At 45.4% G+C, this 16571-nt stretch overlaps 1 protein-coding gene across 2 annotated transcripts in view; it reads left to right on the top strand.

Annotated features, from left to right (window-relative positions):
* efhb (EF-hand domain family, member B) overlaps positions 1-16571 on the top strand; it is a 114153-nt gene that overhangs the window by 10802 nt on the left and 86780 nt on the right. The gene's annotated exons all lie outside the window — the stretch shown is intronic.

A 16571-nucleotide genomic window follows, 5' to 3' on the forward strand; every position in this document is an offset into this window, starting at 1 on the left:
GTGCTTCAACTGTAAGGAGTGGCAACAGTTTGCAGCACATTATGACTTTCAGCACATCACATCCAGTCCTTTGTATGCTCAGTCAAATGGTAAGGCAGAGAAAGGTGTTCAAGTTCTCAAGCAGCTACTGAAGAAAGCGACAGAAAGCAAGTCTGATCCTTATCTCGCCCTGCTGAGCTACCGAGCCTCACCTTTAGACTGTGGTTCTTCACCTGCTGAACTACTAATGGGTCGCAAGTTGTGCACCACGCTACCCTGCTGTGCAAAAGAACAGCAAAGTGAGGAACTGAGACAGAGACTTCAACTGTTAAAGCTGAAACAGAAATCATACTATGACAAGCCATCCAAAACTCTAAAACCATTGACAAGGGATGATGTTGTCAGGATTGAGGATCCAGATGCATGGAACAGGAAAGCTACAGTTCTTGAGGAAGTAGGACCAAGGTCATACACTGTTAGAACTGAGGAAGGACAGATTCTCAGGAGGAAGCGCCGTTCCCTCCTAAAAACACAAGAGACTATTCAAGACCAGATTGATGACAATGCCGCAACTGCATCTTGTCATTCACCACCAGAACAATCTCATGAAGACACATCAGACTTACCTGTGTTGAGAAGATCCACACGTGAAGTAAAAGAGCCTGATAGACTTAATCTTTGAGTACAATGTAAAGCTTTGAAAATGTGTTGACTGTTTGGAAATGTTTATGTTTATAGAGCACTAACAAAAGTGTTACTGATATTATCTTTATTGTTTTCTTGAAAGTTGATTGAAATTGATTTTGTTAAACCTCAAAGAAAGGGGGATGTAATGATCAATAACATGTCATTCTATAGTGGACACTAGGTGGAGCCGTAGAGCTGTGTAGAGCTGTATATAAGATTACACTACCCAGCTGTATATATATTAAGACTACATTACCCATGAGGCACTAGGCTACCCACAAGGCAGCAGTCAAGATGACAGCCTACACACAGGAGCACACATGCTGCATCTCTACAGATACTGTACCTAGAGAACGTGTACTGAATAAATGACTAGCTAGAAGCTAGCTGTGTTCATAATAAGAATGTCTAGTTATTAATGAACATAAGAGTGAGCACCTGGTCTTCCGGGTAGCCGGCTCCCTGTTATCCCTGTCGAAGCGAGCATAGAAGTTGTTAAAACTTAGAAGTATAGTGAACAGAGAGGAGGATAGTGATAGGCTTCAAGAGCACATAGACAGACTGGAGGAATGGGCGTACACACGGCAGGTGAAATTTAACGCAGAAAAATGTGAAGTGATACATTTTGGTGGAAAGAATGAAGAGAGGAAATATAAACTAAAGTGTACAATCCTAAAGGGGTGCATGAACCCGATGGCCTGCATCCTAGGGCCTTAAAAGAAGTGGCTGCAGAGATAATGGATGCATTGGTTGTAATCTACCAAAATTCCCTGGATTCTGGAGAGGTCCCAGCAGATTGGAAAACTGCAAATGTAACACCCCTATTCAAGAAAGGAGGGAGACAGAAAGCAGGAAACTATAGACCAGTTAGCCTAACATCTGTCATTGGGAAAATGCTGGAGTCCATTATTAAGGAAGCAGTAGCAGGACATTTAGAAAATCATAATACAGTCAAGCAGAGTCAGCATGGTTTTATGAAAGGGAAATCATGTTTGACAAATTTGCTGGAGTTCTTTGAGGGTGTAACGATAGGGTGGATAAAGGGGAACCAGTAAATGTCATGTATTTGGATTTCCAGAAGGCATTCGATAAGGTGCCACATAAAAGGTTACTGCACAAGATAAGAGCTCATGGAGTTGAGGGTAATATATTAGTATGGATGGATAGAGGATTGGCTAACTAACAGGAAACAGAGAGTTGGGATAAATGGTAATTTTCCAGTTGGCAAACTGTAACTAGTGGGGTACCACTGGGATCAGTGCTGGGGCCTCAGCTGTTTACAATCTATATTAATGACCTGGATGAAGGGACCGTGTGTAATGTAGCCAAATCTGCTGATAATACAAAGATAGGTGGGTGAGCAAGTTGTGAAGAGGACTCAAAGAATCTGCAAAGGGATATAGATAGGTTAAGTGAGTGGGCAAAAATTTGGCAGATGGAGTATAATGTGGGAAAATGCGAGGTTATCCACTTTGGTAAGAAAAATAAAAAAGCAAATTATTATTTAAATGAAGGGAGACTACAAAATGCTGTGGTACCGAGGGATCTGGGGGTTCTTGTACATGAAACACAAAAAGTTAACATGCAGGTACAGCAAGTAATTAGGAAGGCAAATGAAATGTTGGCTTTTATTGTGATGGATGCAATTATGTTAGAGCTAATATAAAGCATAAGACCGAGCACAACTCTGATCATTGTACACTGCACTGAAGGAGTGCTGCATTTAAAAATGTTCAGTAAGTGAATAAAGTGTAAAGTGAAATATCCATGCTACTTCACTATGCTTTAGTGTTGCCACAATAATGGCTTTAATATTCTTTCAATATGCATTAATCATTTTCTTCACTGGTACTTCAAAGAGGGTAAAAAAAAATATTTCTCCAGGTTCCAGTCCAAGACAAGTGTGTGCTGATAGCCAATAGTCCTACCTCAAGAGAAGCACTGATTTTTTTTTTTTTTTTTTTCTCTGTGGTAGCTATCTGAACAATTAATTCCCCACCCCCTTATTACATATTTTTAACTTTTCATTCGTCATTTGTCAATGCACTAACAAATAAAGACAGAGGAAGCAGGAGTGACATGGGCATCAACATCTTCACAGAAGATAAATCTGCTCCTTTAAGAATGCAGAAAGGATGTTTCTGATGGCCGGGGAGTCCAGAACCAAGGGTCATAGTCTAAGGATAAGGGGTAAGCCATTTAGGACTGAAATGAGGAGGAATTTCTTCACCCAGAGAGTGGTGAACCTGTGGAATTCTCTGCCACAGAGGGCGGTGGAGGCCAGTTCATTAAATATATTCAAGAAAGAGTTGGATATATTTCTTAAGGCTAAAGGGATCAAGGGATATGGGGAGAAGGCAGGGACAGGGTACTGAACTTGGATGATCAGCCATGATCTCATTGAATGGCGGAGCAGGCTCGAAGGGCCGAATGGCCTACTCCTGCGCCTATCTTCTATGTTTCTATGTTCTATGTTTATTGCAAGGGGTTGGAGTATAAAAGTAGGGAAGTCTTACTACAACTGTACAGAGTGTTGAAGGGGTTGTCTTATGAAGAAAGGTTGAGCAAGTTGGGCCTATACTCATTGGAGTTTGGAAGAATGAGCGGTGATCTTATTGAAATGTATAAGATTCTGAGGAGACTTGACAGGGTAGATGCAGAGAGGATGTTTCCCCTTGTGGGGGAATCTAGAACTGGGGGACATAGTTTCAGAATAAGGGGTCATCCATTTAAAATGGAGATGAGGAGGAATTTCTTCTCTCAGAGGGTCATGAATCTTTGGAATTCTCTACCCTAGAGAGCTGTGGAGGCTGGGTCAGTGAATATATTCAAGGTGGAGATAGATTTTTGAATGATAAAGGAGTCGAGGGTTATGGGGAGCGGGCAGGGAAGTGGAGTTGAGGCCAAGACCAGATCAGCCATGATTTTATCGAATGGTGGAGCAGGCTCGAGGGGCCAAATGGCCTAGTCCTGCTCCTATTTCTTATGTTCTTATGTTCTTATGAACAGAGAGACCTAGGGGTATATGTGCACAAATCGTTGAAGGTGGCAAGGCAGGTTGAGAAAGCTGTTAAAAATGCTTACGGGATCCTGGGCATCATGAATAGAGATATAGGGCTAAAAATTCAGTTGGGCGCCATTTGGGGCACCAAGCTCGCCTGGGCACCGGAATTACCGCTGCGAGCGGAGCCACTTGCGCCATCCGGATATTCAGTTTCTGCGCCCCAAATGGAAACGGGCCGCTAAACGAGGCTTCCCGCGCCCCGCTTGGGGCGCTGAAACTGAATTTCGGCGCGCTAAGGGCCGCAGCGCCACACGCTGCGGCACGGCAGGCTGCGGTACTGCAGGCCTTCCTCCCACTGTTAAGGGGGAGGTGCCTACAACAGCGTGATCCCCGCCCGCGAGTGCCGGCAAATGAGCCCGGCACCAAGGAGAAGTGCCGGGCTCTCGGGAAACAGCCGGCAATGTCGCGGGGGGGGTGGGTGTAGGAGGCCGGGGACGGAGGTGCAGGCAGGCGGGCGCCGAAAAAGCGGCCGGCCGCACCTCCACCTTAACTAGCGCCACTACCGCCACAGGTAGGCCCCTGTGTACCGGTCGCTATTTGCGGCCAGCGCTGAAGAGGCGGGCGCGACCAAATATGGCCATCGGGGCGATAGCGGGGCGCTGCGCACACCGATGACATCATCGGTGGCGGCGCAGTGCTACAGGCTAACGCCGCCATTAGCGCCCCGCTAAATATCGCGGTAGGTGTGGCCAGTGGCGCAAAAGCCACTGAGTGCCCTCTTTGGGCGCAAACTGGTGGCGCAGGCCACTGAATTTCTAGGCCATAGAGTACAAAAGCATGGAAATGATGATGAACCTGTATAAAACACTGGTTCAGCCTCAACTGGAGTATTGTGTCCAATTCTGGGCACCGCACTTTAGGAAGGATGTGAAGGCCTTAGAGAGGGTGCAGAAAAGATTTACGAGAATGATTCCAGGGATGAGGGACTTCAGTTATGTGGATAGACTGAAGAAGCTGGGGTTGTTCTGCTTAGCGCAGAGAAGTATGAGAGGAGATTTGATAGAGATGTTCAAAATCATGAGGGGTCTGGACAGAGTAGGTAGAAAGAAACTGTTCCCATTGGCAGAAGGGCCGAGAACCAGAGGACACAGATTTAAGGTGATTGGCAGAAGAACCAAACCAAGCGATATGAGAAGAAAAATGTTTACTCAGTGAGTGGTTAGGATCTGGAATGCACTGCTTGAAAGGATGGTGGAGGCAGACTCAATCACAGCTTTCAAACGGGAGTTGGATTAGTACCTGACGGAAAAAAATTGCAGGGCTATGGGGAAAGGGCGGGGAAGTGGGACTAGCTGAAGTGCTCTTGCAGAGAGCTGGCACGGGCTCGATGGGCCGAATGGCCTTCTTCCATATTGTAACCATTCTATGATTCTATCTATTATTATTGAATCGACTATTCTACTATTGTTTGAAGAAGGGTAAGGGTCAAGGGGCTGGCTGCTAGGGGACCGTGGTTCTCAGGCACCAACAGGAAGATTTATCTGCAGAACCCTCAATTTGAATACTTCTACCTAAAGTTGTCATGCTGCGTAACAACATCATTTAATTCCTCCATCTTGACCTTCCACTGCAATAAAATATCCCATAGATATCTAAAAAGACTCAGTCACAACTTTCTATCACAGCCTTTAAACCCATCCTCAAAGCCTTCAGTTTCCTGTAACATTACATGAAATTTACATACCCCATATGCCAGTGTCAGAAAATCTATTGGCCAGAATCCATCTTTTCAGTGTAACCATGATGTTCCTTCTACAAACAGTGTGCGTCTTTAGAGCACAACTAATTAATCTGGCGCTTCATCAAAATGACATCCCAAAGGCAGGAACAGAGCCAGAGGATGCCACCTTGTCCAGAACAGTAGAAACAGAGGACAAGGCCAGTGCTTAAAGGGGGTAAATTCAATACTAATCCGCAGAAACAATATTTTAGTGAGCGAATGGTTGATCTATGGAACAAATTCCCTAGGGAGACAATGGAAGCAGTTACAAATGTGAATTAGATAGATTTCTTTCAGAAAATAACACTTTGGGATACAGTATATGGGTAACTTGAGACATGACATGTGGTAAGTGTAGCATGCGTGGGAAGAAATAGATGACTTGGACCTATGGTTCCGAAAAGCTCCACCGCTCTGGTTTTCCTCATGTCATTTCTGGGTCTATTGTAGACTAATTGATAGAGAATCATTGCTATGATTATCCAACAAGTACATTATTGTTGTATCATGCAACTACAAGGATGCTAGAAGGTGAACCAGATGGACCTTGGACTTTTTTCATCAAGCAGTCCCTAGGTCACCAGATGGACCAGCTTCAGGCTGCATTTATTCTGCTTTTGCAGCCTGCCTGCTTTTAGGGTCCATGACAGTCAGTGAGGGGAGGCTGACTGCTGTGGAAGTAGAATGATCGGGAGAGATTGCACCAACATCCACCGATGGTTTCAACCTTCCCCATCTCCTGGTCTTTGTGACACTCTGCCGGAGGGTTTTCAGACCATCGAGCAGGAAAGGCTTTGAGCAAGACAGCTGCTATTTTCTTCCTAGTCTGAACAATGACCTTTGTGAGCCTATCCATTAAGGAAGCAACATTGCAGCTGAAGGCCTGTATTGTAGCATTCTAAGCATTCATTAGAGAACCTAAGACTGACAACAATGCCTCTGCTGTGAGAGGTTGTGCCGCAGATGGCCCTGGAACTGCACCCACTCCAAGGATGCTTGTATGCTTTCAATTCTGAGCACCACAACCCCACACACTTTATGGAAGCAGGAAAGCATGCTACCCAAGGATTGCAGTAGTCTGTCATGTTATGAAAACATTTGTCTTTTGAAAGTGGTGTCTCAGACATCTAGTTCCACTGGCTGTACAGCTGCTGGAGGCTCAACTGTGCTTCAAACCAATGTATGCACAGCCAGATCTTACAAACAGCAAATAAAATTAATGATCAATGAATCTGTTTTTTGGTGATGTTGGCTAGGATAGCAGGAAAAACCCCATGTGTTCTTAGATATAGTACTATGGGATCTTTTATATCTACCTGAATAGGCAAAACATCCATTTAACATCTCAGCTGAAAGATGGCACCTCAGCACTGCATTGTCAGTCTAGGTTATGTGCTAAAGCTCTGGAATGGGGTTGAACTCTCAACATTAGAACTCCGAAATAAGTGTTAACAACTGAGCCAAGCTGACAAGTGTAATGTATTAGCACATGGTTTGTCACATGGTTTAGTATGAGCATGCTCAGTTTGCTCTGGCCTAATAAACAAACACATGGACTAGCAACTCATCGTGTCTCTGTCCTTCATTTGTTCTACCCACATATATTACATTTTGGTGATGAGAATGGGATCCCAAAGCCATTTTTAGGGATCATGGAAAGACACAGGGCTCGATTTTGTCAATGGGGAGCTTTTGGAGGTGGGACTCCCACTTGTTGGGTTTTAGTCCCGCCTCCATCGACTTGTGGCCAACCCACGCTATTTTCCCTTGATTGACCTTGTTAAGCTCGCCCAGCGGGCTTAGCGGGCCAATTAAGGGAAAGCCAGTTACAGGTGACGTCAGCGAGTGCCGTTTCATCTGTCGAGCTTTTGACAGATGAAATGTCATCGTTTGATAGCTCTGTGAAGCTGTCAAACACTGACAATCTGTCTAAGTTGTGTCTTTCCTCAAGACTCATTAGAAAGCCTTCCTGACCGAAAGCTCCGAAAGCTTGTGATTTCAAATAAAACTGTTGGACTGTAACCTGGTGTTGTGTGACTTCTTACATTTGTCCACCCCAGTCCAACACCGGCATCGCCATGCCACGAACCTAAAGTTGTGAGACCAAGTCAAAAGCATGTCGGTGAGAGCAGTTCAGTGAATTGTTATCGCTGCAATGGAAATCACTCACCACAGTCCTGCCAATACAGAAATGCAAAGTGTTTTCACTACTAGAAGCAAGGCCATATTTCAACAGCTTGCAGAGCTAGATCTAAAGTAGGAAATAAGAACTATTCTAGTGGCAATGCGAAGCAGTGACAACAAAAGGGAAGAGTTCACAATATTGAAGTGAACACACCTGATGTTGAAGACTAGGCATCTACAGTATCTATGCCACTAGCGGCAATGCTAGCAGTCGTGAGAAAGACTTCCGTACAAAACTTTTGATCAACGAGTAATATATTGATATGTGCATCGACACGGCAGTGGAATGCTCTATCATGAGTAAGAACACATATGAAAGTAAGTTTAATCAAATACCACTTACAAAGAGTACCGTAGAGTTAAAAACCTACTCCGGAGAAATCCTAGAGACATGTGGACAAATGGAATGTACAGTTCAACACAATGGCCAGTCAGTAAAGCTGCCTATTATTGTAGCCTACTACAATAGGCCAACCCTCATGGGCAAAGTCTGGTTGAGAAAGTTAAAACTAGACTGGAAAAACATCTTCAGTATAGATGCTTCAAAGAAGCGACTCAACACAATGCTGAACAAGTATGTTCACAGACAGTTATGAGGGCATCACTGGGTATGATGCACATATCCGCATCAAGTCCAACGTGAAGCCTGTCTATTGTAAGGCAAGGACGGTCCCCTGTGCATTGAAAAGTCAGGTGGAGGAAGAGCTAGAGAAACTCAGAGAATGGAGTGCTAGTAAAAACTGACAAAAGTGAATAGGCTACCCCGATTGTGGTAGTGCCCAAAGCAGACAAAACTGTACACTTGTGTGGTGACTGCAAAGTTACTATCAACCAAGCAGTTGACGATGAGCAGTACCTGTTACCTACATTACAAGATTTGTATGCAGCACTCTCTGGGTCAAAGGTTTTCTCAAAGCTTGACTTGTCGCGTGCTTACGCTCAGCTGAATGTTGACAGAGAGTCAACAGTATCTCACTATCAACACACACACAAGGGACTGTACTCATACACCAAGCTGCCATATGGTGTAAAGTCCTTCCCCGAAATCTTCCAGGCTACGATGGATAAGATTTTGCAAGGAGTTTCAAATTGCTTATGCAATTAAGACGATGTGTTGATCGCAACAAACAGCGAGGAAGAAAATCTAGACGTGTTAGATATAGTGCTTCAAAGGTTGAATGTCCACAATGTAAAATTGAAAAGGAGCAAATGTGCTTTTGTGCAGCCCAAGGTTGTGTGCCTTGGTCTGAAAGTTGATGCAAATGGCTTGCAACCAGTTAAGGAAAAAGTTGATGATGTCATCAGTGCATCCAAAGCCACAGAACGTGTCTGAGTTAAGATCTTTCCTTTGAATCATCCAGTACTACGCACGTTTCTTACCTGAGTTAGCAACCATGTTAGCTCCATTGCTTGAGCTCCTCAAGAAGGATGTCCAGTGGAAGTGGACAAAAGCGTAACAGGAAGCTTACGACGCTTGTAAGCGATGTCTCTCTAGTGATGGTGTACTTGTGCACTACGGCACAGAGCGTTAGCTTAAGTTAGCATGTGATGCTTCTAGCTATGGTGTGGGAGTTGTCATAAGCCACGTAATGGATGACGGCATAGAGAAACCAATTGCGTTCACATCGTGAACCCTCACAAAGAGCGAAAGAAACTATGTGTAAATTGCAAAGGAAGCACTTGCCATAGTGTTTGGAATCAAGAAATTCCAACATTTCCTGATCGGCAGAAAGTTTACCCTGATAACTGATCACAAACCACTCCTAGCAATATTGGGACCCAAATCTGCCATCCCTGCAATGGCCGCATCAAGAATGCAACGTTGGGCAGTGTTGTTGTCACAATATGACTACACAATTGAATATCGCACTTCAAAGCAAAACGTAATCGCAGATGCCTTGTCCAGGTTGCCACATGAAGACTCATGTGTTGGGAGTGAAGGTGAGATTTTCACGCTAGGTGCAGTCGACAAAGACTTTCCCGTGAATTCAACTGAAATTGCAGATGAGACTCAAAAGGACTCAATACTGAAAAGAGTGTATGAAAACATATTGAATGGATGGACTGATCAGTTTATGGACACAGAATTGAAACCATTCCATAACCGTCGTACTGAACTGTCTTGTGAGCAAGGTTGTATCAAGTGGGGAAACAGAGTGGTGGTACCTACTTCTTTGAGTTCGGAACCAAAATAAAACAGCCCAAAAATTGGTTCAACACTAAAATCTTCAGTAAGGAGATCAGGAAGGCTCTGCAAACCCGTTATTATACTGGATTTGTATTTCATTTAAAAGAAAAAAAAAGCCAGGAGTTTTTTTGATGTGGTTCATGTAATTCTGGGAAAGGTGGGACCATAGTTTTGTTGTATTTAAGAGGGGAAATACATAGGCCCTGAATTTCCGATCGGAGACTTCCTGCGTGCAGATGCCTCCGATTGGAAAAATCTACGCACTTACCTGCTGGCTCTGTAGGCCCCGAGACTTGCGATCCTGGGCCTCTGCTCTACGAAATGCGCAGAGGCCCAGGTATCCCAGGGGCGCATGTGGTTTGCAAGTGGAGAACCAATCAAAGAAGGGAATCCCCCTTCACACTTTTGACAGGTCTGTATGCACTGATCTGTCAAAAGTATGAATGGGGATCTCTTAAAAAACAGTTAAACATTAAATAATTTTTTTTAAATCACCTATTTAAAATTACATTAAATTAAATATTTTAAACAAATTTAATTTTTTGAAAAAAATAATTAAAGTTTTTTATGGGGCTAAAAATAAACTTACCTTTTTTAAAGGTATTTTTTAAAATTATAAATGAGTGAACATTTTTAAATTTTAAATTTTTAAAAAACTCTTATGCTGGTAAAAGCAGGCCTTACGTCTGCTTTACCAGGCGTAAGATTTTTAAAGGCTTTCAGCGGGCAGAAGTTGTGCAGAAAGTGGAACTCTCTGCCCGCGGAGGCCCATCTCCCGGGCAGGCGGAGGAACTGTCAAGAGGATTCTTGACAGATCGCAAGTGCTGGGTTTCAACGCATGTGCTTCGCATGCCTGAAACCGGCGCTTGCGAGGCCCCTACGGGTGTGTACACACCTCGTACGCACCCGTGGGAGTCAGAAAATCCGGCCAATACTTTTTTTTAAGGGGAAAGCAGTGTAATGTATTCTCACATGGTTTAGTATGAGCATGCTCAGTTTGCTCTAGCCTATTAAACAAGCACATGGACTAGCAACTCATCCTGGCTCTGTCCTTCATTTTTTCTACCCACATATATTACAACACTAGAGCATTCTTTGCAAGGTAAGTGTTCCTACTTTTGTAAATTTGCTCAAAGTGCTATTTTCCCAACTGGTGGCTTTTGAAGTCTAAAAGCAACGGCCAAGAAATATGCTGGCATTTTTGAGGCTTGGCGGATGGTCAGCTTATACCTTACTAAAGTTCCAAAAATAAATCCCTTGCTGGATCTTGGGGCTTTCTTGCTACCTCTTCACTGGGCTGCTACCAGTGACATGACAAATCAATCTCTTAGCTATCCATTGATACATCAAGCAAGTGACAGAGGCCTTGTTTGCAAAGGGTAGCATGTTCATCACTTTCCTTACGGAAAGGAGGCATTGGCTTGACAGCATAGGATGATTCTGGGGTGCCAGGGTTCCCAAGCGTGCAAAGAATTGCATATAACACCTACGTGAGCCTGGCCACTTATTCTGACAGCAAAAATGCACTGTAGATAGTGTGCCCTGAAACATCAAACAGTATGCTGTACTGCTCTGCACTTGCCAATTCACTCTGCATAGTACCTCCACGACAGGTTTCCTTTCAGTTGATTTTTCTTTGACACTTGATTCTGCACAGCCTCCTTAGCCTTGGCAAACACTGAAAAATAAAATTCCATTTTAAAGCTTTATAAAGACTAAAACAGCCACTTGTATTAGTGGTGCCATCCGCTTGGGGAGGGTACTTGTCGATCTTTTGGTGAAGCAATAAACAAATAAACTTAACTTAACAAAAAGAAAATTAAAGGAAACCTAACAAAACAAATTAAAATTCTATTCCCCAGGGTGATGATGCACTCCAGTACCCACCGGTGGCGGAGGGCCTCGAGCGTGCCGGCAGACACCGCGTACTCCCATCTCCAGGGCCACCCGGACGTGAACGTGGCCCAGGGTACTTGTAGTGTGTAATTTAATGTCACTTAATACTACAAATTAAAATAGTCCCATTCCTTTTGCTCTTACAATTTGTACTCAAACAGGGTCATCTTGATGTGTCCCTTGACATGCAGGACTATAACAGGTACCAGTGATCAATTTTGGAACAATAGCTTGATCCATCTGAACCCAAATAGCTTCAGCTGCACCCTGTAAAGCGATATCTTCTCTCTCTACAACAATTAAGAAGTTTAGAATTATTGCTATTAACATCTGAAGCCATATTCCAAAGAAGAAAGAGAAAGAGGGGAGAAGAAAATAGAGTTTTGAAACTGAGGGAAAGAAACTGTTTGTGTAAGAGAATAGAAGAATAACTGACTAATTGTGAGATGGCTGGATAGGACAAGGAGGACTAAAACAGTATGCGTTCCCACATGCAGCCACTTACCTGTAAGTGTGCACATCCTTTTAAAATTTTAGCCCGATTGAGCTAAGTGTTAGCACAAGGGCACAGCTGTATTGGGACTTTATGTTAATCATCTGACCCCCTAATATTTGGAATAGTTACCTCAGTGCTCTGTAGATTAGCTTGGATGAAGTAGCCAACCATTCTCAGTAAAGATTTTGCTGGGATTGTAAAATTGGAGCATTTGTCTTTTGGTCTTGGTATACTAGCACTGGGGTGTTTTAATTTATTTAATAACTATAATCTGTATAATTTAAAGTCTTTCATCTAGCCTCACAGGCCTCAATTGTGGCCTCATAAACAAGGCACCTCAAACAGGTCACGCCTCAAAGCATTTCATATCCATTGGGCAAAGTTTGGTGATTGGCTGAAATAAGCACTCCTCTAGGGCATGGAGTACAAAACCAAAGAGGTAATGCTAAATCTGTATGAATCATTGCTTGGGTCATAGATAAAGGGAAAAAGCATAGGAATGAGGCTAAGTGAATAATGGCTCTTTCAGAGTTCCGGCATTAACATAATGGGCTGATTTGCCTCCTTCTTTGCCGTAAGATTCTATAGGGGGGATAATTGGCTTGCGCCCCCTTTTGGGGCGATAACTTCACCGGAGTGCTATTTTTATTGCCCTGAAAAAGTTAGCGCCCCTGTGCCCGAAATTCAATGGTAGCGCCCCAAGCAGGGGGGCGGGGCGCTACTGGAAGTGCTCCCCCTCTCTCTTGGGGCGCTCCCATTGAATATCGTGCTGCTACGTGCAGCAGCGCCTCGCACGCCGGCACATAGCGCCACAGTACTGCAGGCCTCCCTCCCCTGATTAAAGAGGAGGGGCCTGGCGCAGCACGCACTGGGGCCCTGCTGGCAAAAGAGCCCGGCACTCAAGAGGAGTGCCGGGTCGATGAATCGTGGCCAGCACCCCGCAGCAGGAGACCAGAGGGGGTAGGTGCTGGCAGGTGGCCCAAAAAAAAGACCACCCGGCACCTGCCCTTTAATTATCACTGCCCCGGCTGCAAAAAGGCTCTCCTGACCCTGTCAGACATAGCGTCCGGCGGTAGGTCAGGGGGCGCAAGCCAAGTTTGCGGCCGAGGCACTGCGCACGGCAATGACGTCATCGCCGGAGGCGCAGTGCCGCGGGGCACTACCAGCTACTGCCACCGCTAACTTCCCGCTGAATTTTGCGGGAGGTGTTAGCGGCGCCGTGCCCGGGAGCTAGTTGCTTTGCACCCTGTTAGCGCCCCCTTGGGACGGGAACGGGAGGCACAAAGCAACCGAACTTTTCCCCTATGATTCTGTCTGTTAATCAAAAATCTAACTGAACAAATCAGAATTTCAATTCTCTTTAGTTCAGTTGGTGTCACTAAGGAATGAATGTAGAAATACATCACTTAATTTTTCCTGGAAGTTATCAATCACGAACTGGTAAGTAGTAGAAACCAACCATGTTCATATAATTTTGTGAACTTGGTTTGAGCTGCCATTTGATTTTTCAGCTATCTAAAAAGTGCCTATAAGTATAATATGTAAAATGCATTAAAAAATTAAACAATTCAGGAAAAAAATGCTTATTTGGACTCTGTAGGGTCATTTTTAATTCACTATCGGCTTGGAGCCTCAACCACTGGCAGCAAATCATTAATTTGGGCAGGTGCCTGAATTCCTAAGATCTGATCCCAGTAGAAGATGCCTTATGCCAGGAGTATGAACTTGTGAAGTTATCCTGTAAATTTCTTTGCACTGTGTTGGAAATCTTTTTCTCACAGAAGCTCACATCTGTGTCAGGAGAGTGTGTCTCAATTTGGAGTACTTCCTTGAAGCGCTTAACTTTGTGAAATGGGTTTTGTTGCCTCTTTCTTTTAAATGATGCTCTGTTTCCTTCCAATTGGCTATAGTCCACATTGTGGAAAACCCCATCCCTTTATTTTTGCTGAATTTTGATCATTGTGCTGTCTTCAGTGACCCAACCCAATCTGCTCCTTGTCCTTCCCTTTTATGGTCCAACTCAATCCAATCCCCATGCAACCTGGCCCTGCCCTCTCTGAATCCTACCCAATACAGCCGAGACCTTCCAGGCCTAACCTGCATAACTCTAAATTGTTCCAGTACTGCTCCAACATACTGGAGTCCTTATAGCCCTGTCCCAAGTCCTTCCCTGCTTGCTGGTTTTCTCCTGTACTGCTGGTGTCATCGCTGTGTTCAGATTCCACTTGACTTCAGATTGTGCTTGCCAACTATATTTGTGACAGTGTCATTAAACATAGGATTACAAGTATTATTGACAAGTACAATGCAGGAGCCAAATACAATGAATCTCAGCCCACTTGCTCTCTCAAATAGCTGATCAGCCTGTTGTCTGTTGGCTCCAAGTACTTCCCAGCTTAATTATTTGCCTGCCAAGTCTGAGTACTTGTCTGTCTACCTCCGTACCTGGAGCCCTGTGTTTCTTGGCCTGATGGCTCATTCACTCCGTCCTCCTGGTGCTTCCTTTGCTGCCTCAAATACTTTCCAGATGATCTGATTGCTTACCCATCCATCCAGTGTGTTGCTCCATGGCCCAACTGCTAGCCCACCGCCTATGTGTTTCTAGGCTTCTCTGCTCACACATCCACTTAAGTTAAATGAGTTCATGTCTCTGCTAAAATAGCAGGTAAAAGCATGTCATATGAACATGTAAAGCCTTTGGGGGAGAAATTGGGTGAGTAACGCCACCTGTTAGCGCCTAAAGAGACAGTCAGTGGCTGTAGCGCCACTGGCTGCGTCTCCGGCGATATTCAGTAGGGGCGCTAATGGTGGCGTTAGGCATTTGCGCTGCGCCGCCACTGATGACGTCATCGGTGTGCGCAGTGCCCCGTTCGCGATATTTGGTAGCGAACGCCGCAGTTGCGTCGCTCGCTACCCACGCCCGGTTCACGGGGCCCTACTGTGCCGGCAGCGGCGCAAGTTAAGGTGGAGGTGCGGGGCGGCGGCTTTTTCGGCGGCCGCCTGCCAGCACCTCCGTCCCCGGCCTCCTAACCGCACCCCCCCTGCGGCATTGCTGGCTGTTTCCCGAGAGCCCGGCACTTCTCCTTGGTGCCGGGCTCATTTGCCGGCACTCGCGATCGGGGATCGCGCTGTTGCCGGCACCTCCCCCTTAACAGTGGGAGGAAGGCCTGCAGTACCGCAGCGTGCCGTGCCGCAGCATGTGGCGCTGCGGCACGTTGCGCTGCGATAATCAGTTTCAGCGCCCTAAGAGGGACGCGGAGCGCCTCGAGCCTCGCCCCGTCTCCCTCGAGGGGCACTGAAACTGAATTTCTGGCGATCGGTATCACACCGATCGCTGCGCTAAATCCTGCGCTTAGCCGACTTTTGCGCCACTTTGGCGCCCCAACCCAATTTCTAGGCCTTTGTTCTCTAATACTGTGGGCTATAATTTCTGGAGTTATTACAAAATGTTCCAATACATTTATTTAACTATTGGTTAATGTGTTTAAATCTAAATCAGACATTATGGGCTGGATTTTCTCAATGGGAAGCTTTTGGAGGCGGGACTGCTGCTTGCCAGCTTTCAATCCCGCCTCCATCAGCTTCCGGCCAACCAGCGGGATTTTCCACTGATTGACCTTGTTAAGCCCACCCAGCGGGTTCAGCAGGCCAATTAGGAGGAAGTCACTGACAGAGTACGTCAACAACGTATGACGTGTCATCTGTCAAGAAGTTTTGAAAGAAGAAATGTCATCGTTTGACAGCCCTGTGAAGCTGTCAAACATTGACATTCTGTGTAGTTTGATGAGCCCTTGTGTTCAGGACTCATCAAACCTTTCAACTTTGCAGAAATCACCTGGCTGTTGGTTCAGAGGATCCAACAGCCAGTCTGTGATATCTACAATGGGGATGTCGGGACTCTGGCTCCGCAGCGGCTGAAGGCTGTAGGCAGTAGGCAGAAACAAAGGTAAGTGAACATTTTCTAACGCTTTACACTCACCTTGCATACTTACCACTCCACACTTGCACCCATCACTCACGTCTACATCGCACTTTCAGACCCCTCCGACCCAGGCAGACCTCCTACTCGTCTCCTACACCCTGGCGGGGTTCCCTGAGATCGGGAATCCTGCACTTCAGAAGGAAAAATGGGGATAATCCTATTTTCTACCTGTTAACTACCTGTTAACAAGCAATTAATAGGCTTTAATCCCTTTCCCGCCTTGAGGAGACGGGACCCAGGGCAGGACGGCTTCCCGCCTCCTGGCAAGAGGGCACAGAGGCAGGTTGGGGGCGGGTTTGCCACCCGCCCCCAAATTCTGCAACTTTACCGGCAGTCCCGTCTCCATACCCGCCTCCTCAGGGCTGACAAAATCCA

The sequence above is a fragment of the Somniosus microcephalus genome, chromosome 5 (genome assembly GCF_052327205.1).
Source record: "Somniosus microcephalus isolate GS21.2 chromosome 5, FLI_Smic_1.0, whole genome shotgun sequence".
NCBI lineage: Eukaryota > Metazoa > Chordata > Chondrichthyes > Squaliformes > Somniosidae > Somniosus > Somniosus microcephalus.